Below are 25,507 nucleotides of genomic sequence, written 5' to 3'. Positions count from 1 at the left end.
CTAGTAGATCGCCAGGTAGCCGTTTGTTCTAGCGAAGATGAGTGGCAAGTAGATCGCCGGGTAGCCTTTTGTTCTAGCAGGGAAGTATGGGTAGTGTAGTCCTGCCATCTCTCTGTATTCCTGCTTGTATCTGCACTCTGGGTATCTGTAGGCGTAGCGTGGGTTGCTGGGCCTCAGGGGTTTAAGCAGGTCCCTCAGAGATCTTACTGCTGCCATGATCCTCCAGCTCGGGTCTGCACCTACTCTCAGCAACAGGGACACGTCTCCGGCATACCTGCCTCCGCCTGCCTGGGTAGCCTGGTTGGCTCGGCCACCCTCTCCCTGGATGTGAGCAGCATTCAGGGCAGCAGGGCTGTGCAGAGCAGAGTGAGGCTCTGGGTGGGGGGGTGGAGCTGCAAGGAGGGGGGCACAACCTGACCCAGGCAGGACAATATGTCAGAGAGAGAGGGAGAGAGACAGACTGAGTTAAGGGGGAGTCTCAAAATTAACCTACCCATTGACTGTATAAAATAAATTATTCAAATACTGAGCTACAGTGGGGCAAAAAAGTATTTAGTCAGCCACCAATTGTACAAGTTCTCCCACTTAAAAAGATGAGAGAGGCCTGTAATTTTCATTTATTTGCAAATGATGGTGGAAAATAAGTATTTGGTCAATAACAAAAGTTTATCTCAATACTTTGTTATATACCCTTTGTTGGCAATGACAGAGGTCAAACGTTTTCTGTAAGTCTTCACAAGGGTTTCACACACTGATGCTGGTATTTTGGCCCATTCCTCCATGCAGATCTCCTCTAGAGCAGCGATGTTTTGGGGCTGTTGCTGGGCAACACTGACTTTCAACTCCCTCCAAAGATTTTCTATGGGGTTGAGATCTGGAGAATGGCTAGGCCACTCCAGGACCTTGAAATGCTTCTTACGAAGCCACTCCTTCATTGCCTGGGCGGTGTGTTTGGGATCATTGTCATGCTGAAAGACCCAGCCACGTTTCATCTTCAATGCCCTTGCTGGTGGAAGGAGGTTTTCACTCAAAATCTCACGATACATGGCCCCATTCATTCTTTCCTTTACACGGATCAGTCGTCCTGGTCCCTTTGCAGACAAACAGCCCCAAAACATGATGTTTCCACCCCCATGCTTCACAGTAGGTATGGAGTTCTTTGGATGCAACTCAGCATTCTTTGTCCTCCAAACACGGCGAGTTGAGTTTTTACCAAAAGTTATATTTTGGTTTCATCTGACCATATGACATTCTCCCAATCTTCTTCTGGATCATCCAAATGCTCTCTAGCAAACTTCAGACGGGCCTGGACATGTACTGGCTTAAGCAGGGGGACACGTCTGGCACTGTAGGATTTGAGTCCCTGGCGGCGTAGTGTGTTACTGATGGTAGGCTTTGTTACTTTGGTCCCAGCTCTCTGCAGGTCATTCACTAGGTCCCCCCGTGTGGTTCTGGGATTTTTGCTCACCATTCTTGTGATCATTTTGACCCCACGGGGTGAGATCTTGCGTGGAGCCCCAGATCGAGGGAGATTATGAGTGGTCTTGTATGTCTTCCATTACCTAATACAGTGGGGCAAACAAGTATTTAGTCAGACACCAATTGTGCAAGTTCTCCCACTTAAAAAGATGAGAGGCCTGTAATTTTCATCATAGGTACACTGCATGACTGACAAAATGAGGAGAAAAAAATCAAGAAAATCACATTGTAGGATTTTTAATTAATCTATTTCCAAATTATGGTGGAAAATAAGTATTTGGTCACCTACAAACAAGCAAGATTTCTGGCTCTCACAGACCTGTAACTTCTTCTTTAAGAGGCTCCTCTGTACTCCACTCGTTACCTGTATTAATGGCACCTGTTTGAACTTATCAGTATAAAAGACACCTGTCCACAACCTCAGATAATCACACTCCAAACTCCACTATGGCCAAGACCAAAGAGCTGTCAAAGTACACCAGAAACAAAATTGTAAACCTGCACCAGGCTGGGAAGACTGAATCTGCAAGAAATCAACTGTGGGAGCAATTATTAGGAAATGGAAGACATACAAGACCACTGATAATCTCCCTCGATCTGGATCTGGGTTGTAGGTTATGTGTGGAGTCCAGGAGATGCTAAATGTGTTTATGTTACTTTTCGATCAATTACCGTAAGACTGACAGTTCATCACTGGCTGATGAAATTTCATGACTGCCCTACTACTGATTACTCCTGTTTTCTTGGCTGTTTGCTTAGGATAGTTGTCCTATTGGAAGGTGAACCTTCGCCCCAGGTCCTGAGCACTCTGGAGCAGGTTTTAATAAAGGATCTCCTTGTACTTTGCTACCTTCATCTTTGCCTTGATCCTGACTAGTCTCCCAATTCATGCCACTGAAATACATCCCCACAGCATGATGCTGCCACCACCATGCTTCATCGTAGGGATGGTGCCAGGTTTCCTCCAGACGTGACACTTGGCATTCAGACCAAAGTGTTCAATTTTGGTTTCCTCAGACCAGAGAATCTTGTTTCTGAGAGTCTTTTGGTACCTTTTGGCAAACTCCAAGCGGGCTGTCATGTGCCTTTTACTGAGGATTGGCTTCCGTCTGGCCACTCCACCATAAAGGCTTGATTGGTGGAGTGCTGCAGAGATGGTTGTCATTTTGGGAGGTTCTCCCATCTCCACAGATGAACTCTAGAGCTCTGTCAGAGAGACCATCGGGTTCTTGGTCACCTCCTTGACCAAGGCCTTTCTCCCCCGATTGCTCAGTTTGGCTAGGTCGACAACTCTAGGGAAAAGTCTTGTTGGTTCCAAACTTCTTCCATTTAAGAATGATGGAAGCCACTGTGTTCTTGGCAACCTTCAATGCTGCAGAAGTGTTTTGGTATCCTTCCTCAGATCTGTGCCTCGACACTATCCTGTCTCGGAGCTCTACGGACAATTTGTTTGATCTCATGGCTTGGTTTTTCCTGTGCCTTTCCAAATCATGTACCACAGGTGGACTCCAATCAAGTTGTAGATGTCATGTCCTGACCTTAGTTCCTTTTTTATGTCTCTGTTTTAGTTTGGTCAGGGCGTAAGTTGGGTGGGCATTCTATGTTGTGTATTCTAGGTTTTGTATTTCTGTGTTTGGCCTGGTACGGTTCCCAATCAGAGGCAGCTGTCAATCGGTATCTCTGATTGAGAATCATACTTAGGCAGCCTGTTTTCCCACTATTGGTTGTGGGTAGTTGTTTTCTGTGTTTTACCATACAGAACTGTTTCAGTTTTCATTTATTTCTCTTGTTCTTTTGTATTCAGTGTTCGGTTATATTTCATTAAAATATGGACACTTACCACGCTGCGCATTGGTCTGATCTTTCCTACTCCTCCTCAGAAGAGGGGGAAAACCGTTACAGTAGAAACATCTCAAGGATGAACATTGGAAAAAATCTCAGCAAATTGTCTTAATATTTATGTAAATAAGGTATTTCTGTTTGGACCCCAGGAAGAGTAGCCGATGCCTTGGCAGCATCTAATTGGGGATCCTAAAAAATATACTAAATTCAAAAATACTGTCAGAAATCAGCTTCTCTCCCCTTGTCTGTGTGTGGGTCTATTTCCCCCGCAATTCCAACCCAATCTTCCATATGATGCCACTGTACACAAAGACAGCAGACATCATTACATATCCCCACTGGGCTTCTGTAGATCTGATAGAACAGTGGAACATATTGTTTTTTTTGTTTCATAAGGTAAAGGAACTTTGCAGTTACTTCAGACAACTACTGTTTGACCTTAGGACTCTGGTTATTAGAACTATTTATCTGACAGTTTTTAGATGTTCTGTTTGTACACTCACTGCTCGCAGGGTAGCATTTTCTTTTCTTTGTAGACAATTACACCATCTCAGTAAATTGTCCCTCTAATACGGAGTTACAGTCACGCTTAAAGAAACACAATAGCCTCTGAATTACGAGCGGAAGAAACCTGGTTGTGTTCAATAGGGAAATAAAATAATAATTAAAATAAGCACTGAACAAAAATATGAACGCAACATGTAAAGTGTTAGTCCCATGTTTCATGAGCTAAAAAAAAAATCCCAAAAATGTTTATTTATATTTTTTGTTCAGTGTAATTTCAGTTTGCACCTCCCTGTTTCAAAACTTTATTTCCCTATCTGACCCAACCCAGGTTTCTTTTGTGTGCTCGTAGTTCAGAGGCAATTCCTTTAATACACATTAAAAATGTTGTGCACAAATTTGTTTACAACCCTGTTAGTGAGCCTCCTTTGCCAAGATAATCCATCCACCTGACAGGTGTGTCATATCAAGAAGCTGATTAAACAGCATGGTGATTACACAGGTGCAGCTTGTGCTGTGGACAATAAAAGGCCACTTTAATGAAGTATACATGACACGCACACCGAATCAACAAATTTGAAGGGGTCCACATACTTTTGTATATATAGTGTATATCTGTTCCTCTTCATTAGACAGCAGCTCACGTTTTCACAAGGCTTTGCTTACATCATAGATAGAAGCAGACCAATGGCTGCCTTCATTAACGAAGGGAATGTACAGGAGTTCTGAATGGTTCTATATTTAGCAGTTCAGCAAATTTGCCTGAGCAGACATTGTTGAAATATTCTTTATGAGAAAATGGCCAAGAATTGAAGGTGTCAACTAATTTTATAGTCATCATAAGAATGTTTTAATGTCATAAACAAAAATTCTGCTCCTCCCTCGAAGGGGATGGATCAACTTCACATGTTTTGGCTTCGGCCCACCACCTACATTTAATATAGCTTTGAGTACTTTGGGAAAGTGCAACCCCTTATCATCATCATCATCCTCGGTCTCCCCATCCTCCGTAACGTCAGCGCAGGTAGCCATTCATTCCACTCACCCTGCTCCAGGTCGATGACTCCTATGCTGCTGGCATCTGTGATGAACACTCTGGTTATCTAGCAAGCTGAACATGTCCTCCCCTATCTGGGTATAGTAGAGCAGGAAGCCCAGGCTGTTGTGGCGCAGGTCCTGGGTGATCTGGAGCAGCTGGTAGGCCTAATCATTCCTCTAGAGGAACTCCCTGGTGGAACTAGAAAAGGCCCCACAGAGGTCTGGAGCTCGTCCACACCATCAGCCTGCCACACGAGCCCTGGCGGCGGTGGAACGGCCAGCCCTCTGTGCCCGGGAACATCTAGGAATGGGGAGTGGAGGAGGTGAGAGAAGACAAGAGGACAAGAACATTTTTAAAAAGAGAGAAGGAAACAGGATACAGAGAAGAGCAGCGGAGGAGGGTAAGATGGTGAACAAACATCAGAAGGCTTGCCACTGGGTTGTTCCAGGACTCCACAGTAGAAACCCCTTTGAACTACTTACAGGGGGGATGAAGGCAGCAGCTGCATCAAAGGGGTTCCTACTGTTCTGGACAGAGAGTCACCTGGGGTCTCTGCTGCTTTTATTGTGATCTCCATGGTCAGTGTATTTATTTCCTAAAATATTGAATTTGGCCTTTACTACTATAGCCCATAGAAACTAAATGAATAACACATTCATGAAAGGACGAAAAGACAGTCAAAAAATAAATCATAAGGAGTGTCTGTCCTCTATCTAGGAGATTTAATATACATTTGAAGTCGAAAGTTTACTTACACCTAAGCCAAATACATTTAAACTCAGTGTTTCAGTTTTTCACAATTCCTGACATTTAATCCTCGCAAAAATTCCCTGTCTTATGTCAGCTAGGATCACCACTTTATTTTAAGAATGTGAAATGTCAGAATAATAGTAGAGAGAATGATTTATTTCAGCTTTTATTTCTTTCATCACATTCCCAGTGGGTCAGAAGTTTACAAACACTCAATTAGTATTTGGTAGCATTGCATTTAAATTGTTTAACTTGGGTAAAATGTTTGAGGGTAGCCTGCCACAAGCTTCCCACAATATGTTGAGTTAATTTTGTCCCATTCCTCCTGACAGAGCTGGTGTAACTGAGTCAGGTTTGTAGGCCTCCTTGCTCGCACATGCTTTTTCAGTTCAGTGCTTTGTGATGGCCACTCCAATACCTTGACTTTGTTGTCCTTAAACCATTTTGCCACAACTTTGGAAGTATGCATGGGGTCATTGTCCATTTGGAAGACCCATTTGTGACCAAGCTTTAACTTTCTGACTGATGTCTTAAGATGTTGTTTCAATATATCCACATGGTTGGGATGGTGTTCTTCGGCTTGCAAGCCTCCCCCTTTTTCCTCCAAACATAACGATGGTCATTATGGCTGAACAGTTCCATTTTTGTTTCATCAGACAAGAGGACATTTCTCCAAAAAGTACGATCTTTGTCCCAATGTGCGGTTGCAAACCGTAGTCTGGCTTTTTATGGCGGTTTTGGAGCAGTGGCATCTTCCTTGTGAGTGGCCTTTCAGGTTTTGTCGATATAGGACTCATTTTACTGTGGATATAGATACTTTTCTACCCATGTCCTCCAGCATCTTCACAAGGTCTTTTGCTGTTGTTCTGGGATTGATTTGCACTTTTCGCACCAAAGTACGTTCATCTCTAGGAGATAGAATGCATCTCCTTCTTGAACGGTGTGACGACTGTGTGGTCCCATGGTGTTTATACTTGCGTGCTATTGTTTGTACAGATAAACATGGTACCTTCAGGCGTTTGGAAATTGCTCCCAAGGATAAACCAGACTTGTGGAGGTCTACAATTGTTTTTCTGAGGTCTTGGCTGATTTCTTTTGATTTTACCATGATGTCAAGCAAAGAGGCACTGAGTTTGAAGGTAGGCCTATTTTGAAAACTCCATGTTCCATAGCCTCCCATTGCTCCATTTAAAGGGATATCAACCAGATTCCTTTTCCTATCGCTTCCTCAAGGTATCAACAGTCTTCAGACATAGATTCAGGCTTTTATGTTGAAGAATGAGCGTGAACGACCACATTGAATAAGTGGATAGGTGGGGGCTCTGAGTGAATTGTGCGCAAAAGAGAAAGGCGGCCATTGTTACTCCCGGTCCTAGTGAAAAGCCAACTGTCCCGGTTGATATATTATCGAATAGATATTTGAAAAACACCCTGAGGATTGATTATAAAAAACGTCTGACATCCTTCTGTGGACATTATGGATATAATTTGGAATTTCTGTCTGCGTTGTCGTGACCGCTCTTTCCGGTGGATTCCTGGGCATAACGCACCAAACTAACGGAGGTATTTGGATATAAAAAATAACTTTATGGAACAAAAGGAACATTTGTCTAACTGGGAGTCTCGTGAGTGAAAACATCCGAAGATCATCAAAGGTAAACAATTAATTTGATTGCTTTTCTGATTTTCGTGACCAAGTGTACTTATTGTTTTGTCGAGCGATCGATAAACTTACACAAACGCTTGTATTGCTTTCGCTGTAAAGTATAATTTCAAAATCTGAGACGACAGGTGGATTAACCAAAGGCTAAGCTGTGTTTTGCAATTTTGCACTTGTGATTTCATGAATATGAATATATTCTAGTAATATTATTTGTCTGTGGCGCTATGCTATTCAGCGTTGCTGGTGACAATTATCCCGGATCCGGTATTGGTGGTTCAGAGAGGTTAACATGATTTTTTTTGTCTTAGGCTTTATCTGTGTGAGGGAAATCCGGCTCTGAGTATCTATCTACGTACATCTCTGGCCCACCTGCAGTATGCAAGGCTGTTGATTGACAGCTAGCGTGTAGAGCAGTCGTCGTTTGACTGTCTCTGAGAAGTGCTTCATCTAAACTCTGGCTACATCCAACACCTCAGCATAGCGGCACACAATGCGGTCCAGCAGCCTTGCCTAGTTAAATCAAAGCCTCTGGGAGGGACAACGCAGGAGGGGAGGAACCAGATCCTATATAGGGGTACATTCCAGAATGTTGACATTTACACACCTGCACCCAGAAACACCTGTACCCGTTAACATCTATTCACACTTGTCCCTGAGCCATATCTCCCAATCGAGGAAGGACAAGACCACCGGACACCAGCTCAACTAATCATCCGTAAGGTTCCCTGGGAAACTCTGCTTCTCAGCCAATGGGAGAGTGGAATACGGGGACATCCACCAATTGAATCTGAGGAAAGGAAATGAAGGAATGTTTCTGAAGATAGGAAGCTACTTAAGACTATTGTGATGGACCCAAAATATCATCTGAAATATCATCTGAAATGTGTTTGAGTGGAAAGTCAGAGTGGAGAATGTAACAAGAGCAAACCTTGAGTTGGACACTTAATAACCGTAGCCTGTATAGTGGCTTTATATAAACATAAGGTAAATATCCTGAACAGTAAGCTTTACTACCCTGATATGTTCTACCTTCGTCATGGCGGCAGGTAGTCTAGAGAAAATACAAAAATAACACATCCACAAAACTAACAGAGAAACAAGCCCGCACAAAAGCAGGCGGGCATAACCGGTTTAAATAGCCCTAACCCAAACCCAAACAAGAAACAGGTGTAACCAATAAGACAAAACCAACAGAAAAGGAATAGGGAATAGGGGATCGGTGGCAGCTAGACCGGTGACGACGACCGCCGAGCGCCGCCCGAACAGGAAGAGGAGCAATCTTCGGTGGAAGTCGTGACAAAGTGTTTTAGTACTATATCTCTTAACACAATGATGAAAAAATAATGGCCTCTAAACCTTCAAGCTGCATACTGAACCCTATTCCAACTAAACTACTGAAAGAGCTGCTTCCTGTGCTTGGCCCTCCTATGTTGGAAATAATAAACGTCTCTCTCTCCACAGGATGTGAACCAAACTCACTAAATGTGGCAGTAATAAAGCCTCTCTTGAAAAAGCCATACCTTGACCCTGAAAATACAGTATAAAAAACTATCGGCCAATATCGAATCTTCCATTCCTCTCAAAACTTTTAGAAAAAGCTGTTGCTCAGCAACTCACTGCCTTCCTGAAGACAAATAATGTTTACGAAATGCTTCAGTCTGGTTATGGACCCCGTCATAGCACTGAGACTGCACTTGTGAAGGTGGTACATTACCTTTTAATGGCGTCAGACCAAGGCTCTGCATCTGTTCTCGTGCTCCTAGACCTTAGTGCTGCTTTTGATACCATCGATCACCACATTCTTTTCGAGAGATTAGAAACCCAAATTGGTCTACACTGACAAGTTCTGGCCTGGTTTAGATATTATCTGCTGGAAAGATATCAGTTTGTCTCTGTGAATGGTTTGTCCTCTGACAAATCAACTGTAAATTTCGGTGTTCCTCAAGGTTCCGTTTTAGGACCACTATTGTTTTCACTATATATTTTAACTCTTGGGGATGTCATTCAATAACATAATGTTAACGTTCACAGCTATGCGGGTGACACACAGCTGTACATTTCAATGAAACATGGTGAAGCCCCAAAATAGTCCTCGCTAGAAGCCTGTGTTTCAGACATAACGAAGTGGATGGCTGCAAAGGTTCTACTTTTAAACTCGAACAAAACAGAGATGCTTGTTCTCGGTCCCAAGAAACAAAGAGATCTTCTGTTGAATCTGACAATTAATCTTGATGGTTGTACAGTCATCTCAAATAAAACTGTGAAGGACCTTGGCGTTACTCTGGATCCAGATCTCTCTTTTGACGAACATATCAAGACTGTTTCAAGGACAGCTTTTTTCCATCTATGTAACATTGCAAAAATCTGAAACTTTCTGTCCAAAACTGATGCAGAAAAATGAATTCATGCTTTTGTTACTTCTAGGTTAGACTACTGCAATGCTCTACTTTCCCCGGATAAAGCACAAAATAAACTTTAGTTACTCCAGTGCTAGCCTCCCTACACTGGCTTCCTGTCAAGGCAGGGGCTGATTTCAAGGTTTTACTGCTAACCTACAAAGCATTACATGGGCTTGCTCCTACCTATCTTTCCGATTTTGTCCTGCCGTACATACCTACACGTACGCTACGGTCACAAGACACAGGCCTCCTAGAATTTCTAAGCAAACAGCTGGAGGCAGGGCATTCTACTATTGAGCTCCATTTTTATGGAATGGTCTGCCTACCCATGTGAGAGACGCAAACTCAGTCTCAACCTTTAAGTCTATACTGAAGACTCATCTCTTCACTAGGTCATATGATTGAGTGTAAATAATAATAATAATAATATATAATAATAATAATATAATAATATATGCCATTTAGCGGACGCTTTTATCCAAAGCGACTTACAGTCATGTGTGCATACATTCTACGTATGGGTGGTCCCGGGAATTGAACCCACTACCCTGGCGTTACAAGCGCCATGCTCTACCAACTGAGCTACAGAAGGTAGCCTGGCCCAGGAGTGTGAAGGTGAATGGAAAGGCTCTGGAGCAACGAACCTCCCTTGCTCTCTCTGCCTGGCCGGTTCCCCTCTCTCCACTGGGATTCTCTGACTCTAACCCTATTACAGGGGCTGTGTCACTGGCTTACTGGTGCTATTCCTTGCCATCCCTAGGAGGGGTGGGTTGAGTCACTGACGTGGCCTTCCTGTCTGGGTAGGCGCCCCCCTTGGGTTCCTGCCGTGGCTGAGATATTGTGGGCTGTACTCGGCCTTGTCTCAGGATGGTAAGTTGGTGGTTGAAGATATCCCTCTAGTAGTGTGGGGGCTGTGCTTTGGCAAAGTGGGTGGGATTATATCCTGCCTGTTTGGCCCTGTCCAGGGGTATCATTGGATGGGGCCACAATGTCTCCTGACCCCTCCTGTCTCAGCCTCCAGTATTTATGCTGCAGTAGTTTGTGTCTGGGGGCTAGGGTCAGTCTGTTATATGTGGAGTATTTCTCCTGTCTTATCCCGTGTCTTGTGTGAATTTAAGTGTGCTTTCTCTAATTATCTCTTTCTTTCTTTCTCTCTTTCGGAGGACTTGAGCCCTAAGACCATGCCTTGGAACTACCTGGCATGATGACTCCTTGCTGTCCCCAGTCCACCTGGCCGTGCTCTGCGCCAGTTTCAACTGTTCTGCCTGCGGCTATGGAACCCTGACCTGTTCACTGGACGTGCTACCTGTCCCAGACCTGCTGTTTTCAACTCTCTAGAGACAGCAGGAGTGGTAGAGATACTTTTAATGATCGGCTATGAAAAGCCAACTGATATTTACTCCTGAGGTGCTGACTTGTTGCACCCTCGACAACTACTGTGATTATTATTATTTGACCATGCTGGTCATTTAGGAACATTTGATCTTGGCCATGTTCTGTTATAATCTCCACCCGGCACAGCCAGAAGAGGACTGGCCACCCCTCATAGCCTGGTACCTCTCTAGGTTTCTTCCTCGGTTTTGGCCTTTCTAGGGAGTTTTTCCGAGCCACCGTGCTTCTACACCTGCATTGCTTCCTGTTTGGGGTTTTAGGCTGGGTTTTTGTACAGCACTTTGTGATGTCTGCTGATGTAAAAAGTGTTTTATAAATACATTTGATTGATTGATTAATTGAACTAAGTGAATAAACAATCTTGTGTTGCCTTACTTAGCTAAAGGCACAGTGCAGTGAAAAATGTGATTTCTCTGTGTTTTATATATATTTCCACACTATGAGGTTGGAACAATAATGTGAAATTGTGAAAATTATAATAATGCCCTTTTAGTGTAAAAATTGTTTGAAATGACCGCAGAAAATGTCAGCCTGTTTTGGTTGGATGGAGATTTGTCCGGGGTTTAATTAGTTAATAGACCAAAAAGAAAGAGTTCCAAACCTCTGCCAATAACAGCTAGTTTTCAGTGTTCCCTCCCCACTCAGACCACTCCCAGCCAGTCCTAGCTAAATTCTTGTTTGAGAAATGTCTTTTTTTTAATGTATTTTGTACAATTTTAATTGAAAACAGTCACAGTAAGGTACTTCATAATTTGATATTGAGATAAAAATGGCTGCTTTGGGCCTTTTATGTGTGAACATTCTGGTCTTATAATTGTAGTGTGCAGAACTAATGCATAACCAGTAGGTGTCCCTCTAGCTAAACTTCAGAGGTCGTCCAGTGGCAAGTCTGACGTAGTGACACCAGTAATAATACAGTACCTTCAGAAAGTACTCACAACCCCTCAACCTTTTCCACATGTTGTTGTGTTCGAGCCAGAACTTAACATTCATTACATAGAGATCTCATGTGACTGGCTTACACACAATATCCCATAATATTCAAAGTGGAATTATGTTTTTAGAAATGTTCGCAAATTAATTACAATTGAAAAGTGTGTCTTAAGTCAATAAGTATTCAACCACTTTTGCTGTGGCAAGCCTAAATACATTCAGGGATAAGAATGTGCCCATACACACCTGTACCCATAGACACCTGTACCTGTACCCGTCACACAAGTCGCATAAAATTGTGCTTCACAAATCATATAATAATTTGCATGTGTTTAACATGATTTTTTAGTGACTACTTCATCTCTGTACTCCACACATGCAATTATCTGTAAGGTCCCTCAGTCAGGCAGTGAATTTCAAACACTGATTTTACCATAAAGACCAGGGAGGTTTTCAAATGCCTTGCAAAGAAGGGCACCTATTGGCAGATTTAAAAAAACAAAACAGACATTGAATATCCATTTGAGCATGTTTATTAATTATTTATTAATTACACTTTGGATGGTGTATCAATACACCCAGTCACTACAAAGATACGGGCGTCCTTCCTAACTCAGTTGCCGTAGAGGAAGGAAACCGCTCGGGGATTTCACCATGAGGCCAATGGTGACTTTAAAACAGCTACAGATTTTAATGGCTGTGATGGGAGAAAACTGTGGACGGATCAACAACATTGTAATTACTCCACACATCAGACATATTCAAATGGAACGGAGTGAAACATGTTTCATTTGTTACATGTGTTTGATACCGTGCCATTAATTCCATTCCAGCCAATACAAGGAGCCTGTCCTCCTATAGCGCCTCCCACCAGCCTCCTCTGACACCCACCCAAGAACAGATTCTTAGTTCAAAGCAGTTGTTAAATGATGGTGTATTTTAAGTGGGTGACTCAGCTGGAGTGCGTTGCATTCCACTTCCTTTTTACTCTTGTATCCCGTGAGTCACACATACTTCAGCACATAACACACATGTCAATGTTTTGGGAGAGGAAACTGGATGTACAGCAGGGTAGAATAATATTTCACCAGCCCAGAGGGAAGCACAGTCAGTTGTGGAAGTGGTGGGCTGTTGAAAAAATGTGACGGACAAGGTTCACTGGGTTAGAAGCATGTTCATGGGATAGGGAGAGCGAGATAAAGGATTGGAAAGATTCTGTTTCTCAACCAGAATATGCTAATACATGGAATTTATATTTTATGATTTTAAATACAGTTTATGCAGTTACATTTGAAGGTGCCTTTTACGATGCTTCAGCCAATGCAGAGGCTGTATCTTTGGTTGAAGATGGACAGTTTTTATCACTTCTAAACCATCAGGACCATCACAGTGCAATCTGATCATGATGTAGTTTATTCCCTTTCTGGTCCTGCTTAGAAAAAATATGAATGAAATATTTGGCCATGTTTTTTCCCCCATTTCAATTCCTGGCAGCTTTCTTAATTGCGTTATCCAACTTGCACTAGGACTACAGGGCAAAGCATATTGTATCTTGGTCCCATAGTAAAGGTATTACAATGGCACAATCTCATATTGCCATTCAGTTGTTCAACAGTCAACAGGAATAAACAAGGACAGTGCAATGAAGACATTACATGAAAAAAAATCCTGTGTTCCAGAATCTGACCACACTGCTCTGTCTGTCCTTCAGATTCAGTCTCTTGTCTCCTGTCTGTCCTTCAGATTCAGTCTCTTGTCTCCTGTCTGTCCTTCAGATTCAGTCTCTTGTCTCCTGTCTGTCCTTCAGATTCAGTCTCTTGTCTCCTGTCTGTCCTTCAGATTCAGTCTCTTGTCTCCTGTCTGTCCTTCAGATTCAGTCTCGTCTCCTGTCTGTCCTTCAGATTCAGTCTCTTGTCTCCTGTCTGTCCTTCAGATTCAGTCTCTTGTCTCCTGTCTGTCCTTCAGATTCAGTCTCTTGTCTCCTGTCTGTCCTTCAGATTCAGTCTCTTGTCTCCTGTCTGTCCTTCAGATTCAGTCTCTTGTCTCCTGTCTGTCCTTCCGATTCAGTCTCTTGTCTCCTGTCTGTCCTTCAGATTCAGTCTCTTGTCTCCTGTCTGTCCTTCAGATTCAGTCTCTTGTCTCCTGTCTGTCCTTCCGATTCAGTCTCTTGTCTCCTGTCTGTCCTTCAGATTCAGTCTCTTGTCTCCTGTCTGTCCTTCAGATTCAGTCTCTTGTCTCCTGTCTGTCCTTCAGATTCAGTCTCTTGTCTCCTGTCTGTCCTTCAGATTCAGTCTCTTGTCTCCTGTCTGTCCTTCAGATTCAGTCTCTTGTCTCCTGTCTGTCCTTCAGATTCAGTCTCTTGTCTCCTGTCTGTCCTTCAGATTCAGTCTCTTGTCTCCTGTCTGTCCTTCAGATTCAGTCTCTTGTCTCCTGTCTGTCCTTCAGATTCAGTCTCTTGTCTCCTGTCTGTCAACTACTGTAGTAGAACTTTGTCTCCACATGTGCGCATGGCTCTATAAATACGGCCCAGAAATAGGTTCCTCGCGCGCCCTGTGAGTCACCGAGCGCACATGCCCTTTGAGGTTGCGGTCCTGTGTCCCTCCGGATGTGAAGAGAACTGGGTAGCTGCAGCCCAATATGGTGAGGTGGTGTCCAAATGAAAGTAGTAGAGGTGTGGACAGGAGTGGGTGTGTCTAAAGGAAAGTAGTAGGGGTGTGGACAGGAGTGGGTGTGTCTAAAGGAAAGTAGTAGGGGTGTGGACAGGAGTGGGTGTGTCCAAAGGAAAGTAGTAGGCGTGTGGACAGGAGTGGGTGTGTCTAAAGGAAAGTAGTAGGCGTGTGGACAGGAGTGGGTGTGTCTAAAGGAAGGTAGTAGGCGCGTGGACAGGAGTGGGTGCGTCTAAAGGAAAGTAGTAAGCGTGTGGACAGGAGTGGGTGTGTCTAAAGGAAGGTAGTAGGCGTGTGGACAGGAGTGGGTGTGTCTAAAGGAAAGTAGTAGGCGTGTGGACAGGAGTGGGTGTGTCTAAAGGAAAGTAGGAGGCGTGTGGACAGGAGTGGGTGTGTCTAAAGGAAAGTAGTAGGCGTGTGGACAGGAGTGGGTGTGTCTAAAGGAAAGTAGTAGAGGTGTGGACAGGAGTGGGTGTGTCCAAATGAAAGTAGTAGGCGTGTGGACAGGAGTGGGTGTGTCTAAAAGAAAGTAGTAGAGGTGTGGACAGGAGTGGGTGTGTCTAAAGGAAAGTAGTAGGCGTGTGGACAGGAGTGGGTGTGTCTAAAGGAAAGTAGTAGGCGTGTGGACAGGAGTGGGTGTGTCTAAAGGAAAGTAGTAGGCGTGTGGACAGGAGTGGGTGTGTCCAAATGAAAGTAATAGGCGTGTGGACAGGAGTGGGTGTGTCCAAATGAAAGTAGTAGGCGTGTGGACAGGAGTGGGTGTGTCTAAAGGAAAGTAGTAGGCGTGTGGACAGGAGTGGGTGTGTCCAAATGAAAGTAGTAGGCGTGTGGACAGGAGTGGGTGTGTCTAAAGGAAAGTAGGAGGCGTGTGGACAGGAGTGGGTGTGTCTAAAGGAAAGTAGTAGGTGTGTGGACAGGAGTGGGTGTGTCTAAAGGAAAGTAGTAGGCGTGTGGGCAGGAGTGGGTGTGTCTAAAGGAAAGTAGTAGGCGTGTGGACAGGAGTGGGTGTGTCTAAAGGAAAGTAGTAGGCGTGTGGACAGGAGTGGGTGTGTCCAAATGAAAGTAGTAGGCGTGTGGACAGGAGTGGGTGTGTCTAAAGGAAAGCAGTAGGCGTGTGTACAGAGGTGGGTGTGTCTAAAGGAAAGTATTAGAGGTGTGGACAGGAGTGGGTGTGTCTAAAGGAAAGTAGTAGAGGTGTGGACAGGAGTGGGTGTGTCTAAAGGAAAGTAGTAGAGGTGTGGACAGGAGTGGGTGTGTCCAAAGGAAAGTAGTAGGCGTGTGGACAGGAATGGGTGTGTCTAAATGAAAGTAGTAGAGGTGTGGACAGGAGTGGGTGTGTCTAAAGGAAAGTAGTAGGCGTGTGGAGAGGAGTGGGTGTGTCTAAAGGAAAGTAGTAGGCGTGTGGACAGGAGTGGGTGTGTCTAAAGGAAAGTAGTAGAGGTGTGGACAGGAGTGGGTGTGTCCAAATGAAAGTAATAGGCGTGTGGACAGGAGTGGGTGTGGAAAGTAGTAGGCGTGTGGACAGGAGTGGGTGTGTCTAAAGGAAAGTAGTAGGCGTGTGGACAGGAGTGGGTGTGTCTAAAGGAAAGTAGTAGGCGTGTGGACAGGAGTGGGTGTGTCTAAAGGAAAGTAGTAGGCGTGTGGACAGGAGTGGGTGTGTCTAAAGGAAAGTAGTAGGCGTGTGGACAGGAGTGGGTGTGTCTAAAGGAAAGCAGTAGGCGTGTGTACAGAGGTGGGTGTGTCTAAAGGAAAGTAGTAGAGGTGTGGACAGGAGTGGGTGTGTCTAAAGGAAAGTAGTAGAGGTGTGGACAGGAGTGGGTGTGTCTAAAGGAAAGTAGTAGAGGTGTGGACAGGAGTGGGTGTGTCCAAAGGAAAGTAGTAGGCGTGTGGACAGGAATGGGTGTGTCTAAATGAAAGTAGTAGAGGTGTGGACAGGAGTGGGTGTGTCTAAAGGAAAGTAGTAGGCGTGTGGAGAGGAGTGGGTGTGTCTAAAGGAAAGTAGTAGGCGTGTGGACAGGAGTGGGTGTGTCCAAAGGAAAGTAGTAGTTGTGTGGACAGGAGTGGGTGTGTCTAAAGGAAAGTAGTAGGTGTGTGGACAGGAGTGGGTGTGTCTAAAGGAAAGTAGTAGGCGTGTGGACAGGAGTGGGTGTGTCTAAAGGAAAGTAGTAGGCGTGTGGACAGGAGTGGGTGTGTCTAAAGGAAAGTAGTAGGCGTGTGGACAGGAGTGGGTGTGTCTAAAGGAAAGTAGTAGGTGTGTGGACAGGAGTGGGTGTGTCTAAAGGAAAGTAGTAGAGGTGTGGACAGGAGTGGGTGTGTCTAAAGGAAAGTAGTAGGTGTGTGGACAGGAGTGGGTGTGTCTAAAGGAAAGTAGTAGAGGTGTGGACAGGAGTGGGTGTGTCTAAAGGAAAGTAGTAGAGGTGTGGACAGGAGTGGGTGTGTCTAAAGCACTCTGTTTTGATTGAGAGGTTAACACCATTTTGTCTTTGTGTTTTACCACATAGCTATGGCGTCTGCTAAATGACTTAAATGTAAATGTAAATGTAATGGTACATTGAACTACCTTAAAGATGTTCATGCTGACCTCTGCATAGGTCGTGCATCATTTACAGTGAAATGGCCTCTGCAGAAGTCAGGGCATTCATACTTCTTGCACTTCCCGAGCAGTGGTAGAGCCGTTGTGAAGGAAGTTGTCAAGGAAGTGAGTTTGTGTTTATACAGTACCTCTTGCCCTCACCTACCCTCAACCAATCATGTCAATGCAGAGCTATACGAAGCCCTCCCAAATTGTTGAACAATTTGAGAGGTGCACAGCGACGCGGTATGGAGCTCAATTTGGCCTCTGTGTGCATCACACCCTCCATATGGCGCCTCCAACCCCTAAACCTGTCCGCCCTACAGATATAACCATCGGGACTGCGGGTTATGAGTCAACCAGCGCATCGCTAATGCATGTAAAGCCACATTCTGGTAGAATTCCCCTAGATTCCTGTCAGGTTACAGGCTGCTCTCTGCCATGACTCATCGGATGTGCCGAGTGTTGTTTCTAGAGGTTTGCATCGTAACGCATCGAGTCACAGGATTTATATAATAATGCCAGGTGTAAAATAATAAACTACTGCACTTTGCTTTCACCCATTGAGCCATACCCGTGTTTTGCAGACTGGAGGAGGACTCAGTGGGAAGCTCTGTCTACTCACGCTATATTTGTCAACAACACCACTCCTGTGCATTCCTATATGACCTATGACCTACGACTAATTCAGGAGTGAAAGCAGATCTGGGGATTAGGACCTTGAGGTCGCTCTGCAGTGAGACGTTAAATTGAGGTCGCTCTGCAGTGAGATGTTAAATTGGTTTGGGCACAATGGTCTAGTTATAGCGTGTTTCAATATTTATTTATTTTATTACTGGGAGGTTTATTTCCCATTGTGAGTAACACACGTGGGGTACTTTTAAGTTTGCGTTACAGGACATTCTTGTCAAAGACTTGTGCTCTCCAAAGGAATATGATAGGACATTCCACATGCCTTAGTTATACCAAACATGATACATCTTATTGTTAGAAGGATTGCATTGGGTAAAGATTTGGTTTATCTTGGTTTCCAGAGTTTTTCCATTAAAAAGACATTCATCAATGTCGTCTCTCCTACTTGATGCATGTGGTCAATATTGACAAAGAAAAAAGCCATGTGGTGGCAGTGTTCACAACAAATCTGTATCATCACCCTTTGGAAAAAAATATTTCAGTCAAAGTGCAGTATACTGCAATACTCTGTCCAAAAATAACATTTATTTTATTTTATTGCAGTAATGTTGTGGTTAGATTGCAGTATAACTGTTATTCTGCTGTTGTTTTTCTGTAAGGGCAAAACATGAGATGGGACTTTTTGTTGTTGTCAGAGATTGATATCACTGGAGGAGATCTTTACTCTACAGGTGAGTTTTTTTTTACAAACCCGTCTTTATTTTTGTCAGTTGAATGTTGTAACAATTTTTTATTTTTTTTAAATAAGACACAGGGATGTTCCTGTAATTTAAAAAAAAAATGTGAACCTTTATTTAACTAGGCAAGTCAGTTAAGAACAAATTCTTATTTTCAATGACGGCCTAGGAACAGTGGGTTAACTGCCTGTTCAGGGGCAGAACGACAGATTTGCACCTTGTCAACTCAGGGATATGAACTTGCAACCTTCCGGTTACTAGTCCAACGCTCTAACCACTAGGCTACCCTGCCGCAACGTGCCTGTAGCACATTGCTCATTTGAAACAGTGGGCACATGTTAATCCCTTGTGGCTAAGGTTAGGTTTAGTCATATTCAGACACATTACAATCATACAGAGTAAAGTAGGTGAAGGGTCAACCCTCCCTCAATATCTCTAATAACTTCATTACTAATGTAGCAGTTAAGAAGGAACAGCTAGATGAACCAGTGACTCTGTGGTTATCATGTGCTATAATAGTCCAGACCTCTTGGCAGATCCAGCGGTAATTGCCTACATACAGGATTCTATTTTTCTACCATGGAATGAATGCATTTAGGACATTTCTATAGCATTTTAATAAGAAAAGGGTTTTAGTTCCCCGAGTATTGGTCTTCTGAGCAGGTGATACAGTAGGGCAGACTGGTTGATTGTTACAAGCAGAAGAGAGTTGGTTTTTTAAATTTGAACACCTGCCCCTGAAAGGTCTGTGCAAGCCGTGTGTGTGTGTGTGTGTGTGTGTGTGTGTGTGTGTGTGTGTGTGTGTGTGTGTGTGTGTGTGTGTGTGTGTGTGTGTGTGTGTGTGTGTGTGTGTGTGTGTGTGTGTGTGTGTGTGTGTGTGTGTGTGTGTGTGTGTGTGTGTGTGTGTGAGAGAGGGAAGTAAGGGGGTTTTGGACTGAGTGAGTCCCTTGGCTCCAGCCCAAGAGTATTGGAGCAGGACTTCAGTGAGTGAATCAATGAGATCCAAAAGTATTGGGACAGTGATACATGTTGTTGTTCTGTCTCTGTACTCCATCACTTTGGATTTGAAATTATACAATGACCATGAGGTTAAAGTGCAGACTGTCAGCTTTAATTTGAGGTTATTTTGAACTGTTCAGAAATTACAGTCCTGGGTGAATTATGGATGATTCTGACTGAGAAAGATGCAGACGCACAAATATCAGACCCCCATTATTTTATTTTTGTGGCAAGTATGATATTTGTTTGTCTGTAAACTTTCTCACTCATTATAATTGACGATTAATTCAGGATTATCCGTAACCATGGTATCATCCACATGAATGTAGAAGTGTTTAGAAACATTCTATTTTTACTTATAGTAAAAGTGACTCCAAAACGACAATACATTATTTATCGCTCATTACTATTGGTTACAAAATAATCTGAAGTACAACGAAATCAAAAAAGCAAATGCATCCAACAATTTGGTCTCAAGGCTGATTTAATCATTGTATCCTAGGAATATGGGACAAAATGCTAAACTTTGTACTACTTTAATACACATATAAGTTAATTTTTCCCCAATACCTTTGTGGGCCTAAAATGGGAGGACTATGTGCAAAAAGTGCAGTAATTTCAGTTGACCCGATATGGATGAAAATGGCCTCAAATTAAAGCTGACAGTCTGCACGTTAACCTCATAGTGATTGTATCATTTCAAATCCAAAGTACAGAGTACAGAGCCAAAACAACCATAACATTGTCACTGTCCCAATACCTGTGGTGCTCACTTTAGTTCTCATTGTAATAATCACAGTGATAAAGTGGATCAGATTGTGCAAACACCACACAAATAACCATTGTTTAATAACAAAACTGTATCCCACAGTCTTTTCTATATCTGACCAGGCTAAGAATGGGACCCTAACTTTAAACCTAACCTTAAATCTAACCTGAACTTTAACCCTAGATAGATAACATAATGGGAGCTTAGTTTAAAAACGAAGGATAGGGATGACTTAGTAAGGTTGCACTTCATTCCATTTCAACTCACTCAATTGATGCATCAATCGATGAATTTAAACTTTCCCATACAGGATAGAAAGAAAATGTCAATTCAACGAATGACTGAATGACAGCTGTTTGTAGTCCTGTGCTAAGCTAGAGAGGCGTACTGTACAGGAGCCTCAGAGATCCAATGTAGTCCTGTGCTAAGCTAGAGAGGCGTACTGTACAGGAGCCTCAGAGATCCAATGTAGTCCTGTGCTAAGCTAGAGAGGCGTACTGTACAGGAGCCTCAGAGATCCAATGTAGTCCTGTGCTAAGCTAGAGAGGCGTACTGTACAGGAGCCTCAGAGATCCAATGTAGTCCTGTGCTAAGCTAGAGAGGCGTAATGTACAGGAGCCTCAGAGATCCATTGTAATCCTGTGCTAAGCTAGAGAGGTGTACTGTACAGGAGCCTCAGAGATCCATTGTAGTCCTGTAGTAAGCTAGAGAGGCGTACTGTACAGGAGCCTCAGAGATCCAATGTAGTCCTGTGCTAAGCTAGAGAGGCGTAATGTACAGGAGCCTCAGAGATCCATTGTAATCCTGTGCTAAGCTAGAGAGGTGTACTGTACAGGAGCCTCAGAGATCCAATGTAGTCCTGTGCTAAGCTAGAGAGGTGTACTGTACAGGAGCCTCAGAGATCCAATGTAGTCACTGTAGTAAGCTAGAGAGGCGTACTGTACAGGAGCCTCAGAGATCCATTGTAGTCCTGTAGTAAGCTAGAGAGGCGTACTGTACAGGAGCCTCAGAGATCCAATGTAGTCCTGTGCTAAGCTAGAGAGGTGTACTGTACAGGAGCCTCAGAGATCCAATGTAGTCCTGTGCTAAGCTAGAGAGGCGTACTGTACAGGAGCCTCAGAGATCCATTGTAGTCCTGTGCTAAGCTAGAGAGGCGTACTGTACAGACGCCTCAGAGATCCATTGTAGTCCTGTGCTAAGCTAGAGAGGCGTACTGTACAGGAGCCTCAGAGATCCAATGTAGTCCTGTGCTAAGCTAGAGAGGTGTACTGTACAGGAGCCTCAGAGATCCATTGTAGTCCTGTGCTAAGCTAGAGAGGTGTACTGTACAGGAGCCTCAGAGATCCAATGTAGTCCTGTAGTAAGCTAGAGAGGCGTACTGTACAGACGCCTCAGAGATCCATTGTAGTCCTGTGCTAAGCTAGAGAGGCGTACTGTACAGGAGCCTCAGAGATCCAATGTAGTCCTGTGCTAAGCTAGAGAGGTGTACTGTACAGGAGCCTCAGAGATCCATTGTAGTCCTGTGCTAAGCTAGAGAGGTGTACTGTACAGGAGCCTCAGAGATCCATTGTAGTCCTGTAGTAAGCTAGAGAGGCGTACTGTACAGACGCCTCAGAGATCCAATGTAGTCCTGTGCTAAGCTAGAGAGGCGTACTGTACAGGAGCCTCAGAGATCCATTGTAGTCCTGTAGTAAGCTAGAGAGGTGTACTGTACAGGAGCCTCAGAGATCCAATGTAGTCCTGTAGTAAGCTAGAGAGGCGTACTGTACAGGAGCCTCAGAGATCCAATGTAGTCCTGTGCTAAGCTAGAGAGGCGTACTGTACAGGAGCCTCAGAGATCCATTGTAGTCCTGTGCTAAGCTAGAGAGGCGTACTGTACAGGAGCCTCAGAGATCCATTGTAGTCCTGTGCTAAGCTAGAGAGGTGTACTGTACAGGAGCCTCAGAGATCCATTGTAGTCCTGTAGTAAGCTAGAGAGGCGTACTGTACAGGAGCCTCAGAGATCCATTGTAGTCCTGTAGTAAGCTAGAGAGGCGTACTGTACAGGAGCCTCAGAGATCCAATGTAGTCCTGTGCTAAGCTAGAGAGGTGTACTGTACAGGAGCCTCAGAGATCCATTGTAGTCCTGTGCTAAGCTAGAGAGGTGTACTGTACAGGAGCCTCAGAGATCCAATGTAGTCCTGTAGTAAGCTAGAGAGGCGTACTGTACAGGAGCCTCAGAGATCCAATGTAGTCCTGTAGTAAGCTAGAGAGGCGTACTGTACAGACGCCTCAGAGATCCAATGTAGTCCTGTGCTAAGCTAGAGAGGTGTACTGTACAGACGCCTCAGAGATCCATTGTAGTCCTGTGCTAAGCTAGAGAGGTGTACTGTACAGACGCCTCAGAGATCCATTGTAGTCCTGTGCTAAGCTAGAGAGGTGTACTGTACAGACGCCTCAGAGATCCAATGTAGTCCTGTGCTAAGCTAGAGAGGTGTACTGTACAGGAGCCTCAGAGATCCAATGTAGTCCTGTGCTAAGCTAGAGAGGTGTACTGTACAGACGCCTCAGAGATCCAATGTAGTCCTGTGCTAAGCTAGAGAGGTGTACTGTACAGGAGCCTCAGAGATCCAATGTAGTCCTGTGCTAAGCTAGAGAGGCGTACTGTACAGGAGCCTCAGAGATCCATTGTAGTCCTGTGCTAAGCTAGAGAGGCGTACTGTACAGGAGCCTCAGAGATCCAATGTAGTCCTGTAGTAAGCTAGAGAGGTGTACTGTACAGGAGCCTCAGAGATCCATTGTAGTCCTGTGCTAAGCTAGAGAGGTGTACTGTACAGGAGCCTCAGAGATCCATTGTAGTCCTGTGCTAAGCTAGAGAGGTGTACTGTACAGGAGCCTCAGAGATCCATTGTAGTCCTGTGCTAAGCTAGAGAGGTGTACTGTACAGACACCTCAGAGATCCAATGTAGTCCTGTGCTAAGCTAGAGAGGTGTACTGTACAGGAGCCTCAGAGATCCAATGTAGTCCTGTGCTAAGCTAGAGAGGCGTACTGTACAGGAGCCTCAGAGATCCATTGATTGTGGCTGTTGCTAATATCCCCTTAAAAGCTTTAACTTTAAGAGGAAGCAGATTGGGCGGGGGTGAGGGGAAGAGAGGGTGGAGGGAGGAGGAGTGAGGGAAGCAGGGAGAGGGTGGGGTTACATCAGTAGCGTGGAGGACAGGAAGTGCTGTCATATTCAGGAGGAAGTGCTGTCATATCCAGGAGGAAGTGTGACTCAGCTCTAGCACATTCCTTGAGGCTGAATTAGCCCAGAGCAGTAAGTGAGGGAACAATTTAACAGTTCAGCAAGTACCGTCTGTGCGCGACACTGAATGTGGTCCCCCTCTGTGGTTTCCTGTCCAGTCCTGCCTTGTCAGACCAAAGACGGCACTAACGGAGGAGGAAGGGATGGAAAGAGACAGAGAGAGAGCGGGGGAGAGAGAGAGAGTGGGTTGTGTCAGTCAGAATAGCAGAAGGACAGCCCTCAAAGCGAGGGAGGGATTCTTCCTCTTCTCTTCTCTTCAATACCCAGAAGTCACCAGTCCCCATTTCCTCTCTCTCTTTCTGTTTCCTCTGTCAGTTCTCAGATTTCAGTCTGCTTTGTGAGGTTAACCCTTAAGTTTACAGAGGAGTCAGACGTTTTGGTTCCTTTTACAACAACTGACAATCAAGACTCGAATTGAATAGAATATACTTAACAAAAATATGAATGCAACATAAAACAATTTCAAAGATGTTGCTGAGTTACAGTTCTATATAAGGAAATCAGTTAATAAAAAAAAAAATCATTAGGCCCTAATCTATTGATTTCACAAGACTGGGCAGGGGTGCAGCCATTGGGCGGGCAGGGTGGGCAGCCATTGGGCGGGCAGGGTGGGCAGCCATTGGGCGGGCAGGGTGGGCAGCCATTGGGCGGGCAGGGTGGGCAGCCATTGGGCGGGCAGGGTGGGCAGCCATTGGGCGGGCAGGGTGGGCAGCCATTGGGCGGGCAGGGTGGGCAGCCATTGGGCGGGCAGGGGCGCAGCCATTGGGCGGGCTGGGTGGGCATACAGTGCCTTCGGAAAGTATTCAGACCCCTTGACTTTTCCACATTTTGTTACGTTACAACCACTAGGTGCCTTGGGGCGGCAGGTAGCCTAGTTAGAGGTTAGAGCATTGGGCCAGTAACCGAAAGGTTGCCGGATCGAATCCCAAAGCTGACAAAAAATCTGTCACTCTGCCCCTGAACAAGGCAGTTCCCCAGTAGACTGTCATTGTAAATCAGAATTTGTTATTAACTGACTTGACTGGTTAAATAAAGGTTCAAATGTATTCTAAAGTTGATTAAATCGCTTTTTTCCTTCCTCAATGTATCCACAATACCCCAAAATGAGAAAGCAAAAACAGGTTTTTAGACATTTTTGCAAATGTATTAAAAACAAAAAACACAAAATATGACATTTACATTGAGTATTCAGATCCTTTACTCAGTACTTTGTTGAAGCACCTTTGACAGCGATTACAGCCTTAAGTTTGTCTTGGGTATGACCCTATAAGCTTGGCACACCTGTATGTTGGGAGTTTCTCTCATTCTTTTCAGTCTCTCCAGAAATGTTCGATTGGGTTCAAATCCAGGCTCTGGCTGGGCCACCCAAAGACATTCAGAGACTTGTCCCAAGCCACTCCTGCGTTGTCTTACCCCTGTTGTCTTACCCCTCTCAGCCTTTCACCATCTTACCCCTCTCAGTCTTTCACCTTCTTACTCCTCTCTCCCCTTCACCTTCTTACCCCTCTCAGCCTTTCACCATCTTACCCCTCTCAGTCATTCACCATCTTACCCCTCTCTCCCTTTCACCATCTTACCCCTCTCAGTCTTTCACCATCTTACCCCTCTCAGTCTTTCACCATCTTACCCCTCTCAGTCTTTCACCATCTTACCCCTCTCTCCATTTCACCATCTTACCCCTCTCAGTCTTTCACCATCTTACCCCTCTCAGTCTTTCACCATCTTACCCCTCTCTCCATTTCACCATCTTACCCCTCTCAGTCTTTCACCATCTTACCCCTCTCAGTCTTTCACCATCTTACCCCTCTCAGCCTTTCACCATCTTACCCCTCTCAGCCTTTCACCA

At 44.5% G+C, this 25,507-nt stretch overlaps 1 pseudogene; it reads right to left on the bottom strand.

Annotated features, from left to right (window-relative positions):
• Positions 1-24,424, bottom strand: LOC118366586 (divergent protein kinase domain 2B-like; annotated as a pseudogene).
• Between the last annotated feature and the right edge of the window lie 1,083 nt (positions 24,425-25,507).

The sequence above is a fragment of the Oncorhynchus keta genome, chromosome 34 (assembly GCF_023373465.1).
Source record: "Oncorhynchus keta strain PuntledgeMale-10-30-2019 chromosome 34, Oket_V2, whole genome shotgun sequence".
NCBI classification, from domain to species: domain Eukaryota; kingdom Metazoa; phylum Chordata; class Actinopteri; order Salmoniformes; family Salmonidae; genus Oncorhynchus; species Oncorhynchus keta.
Note: the sequence above shows the minus strand (reverse complement) of the source record. Positions and strands in the feature narration are given on the sequence as shown.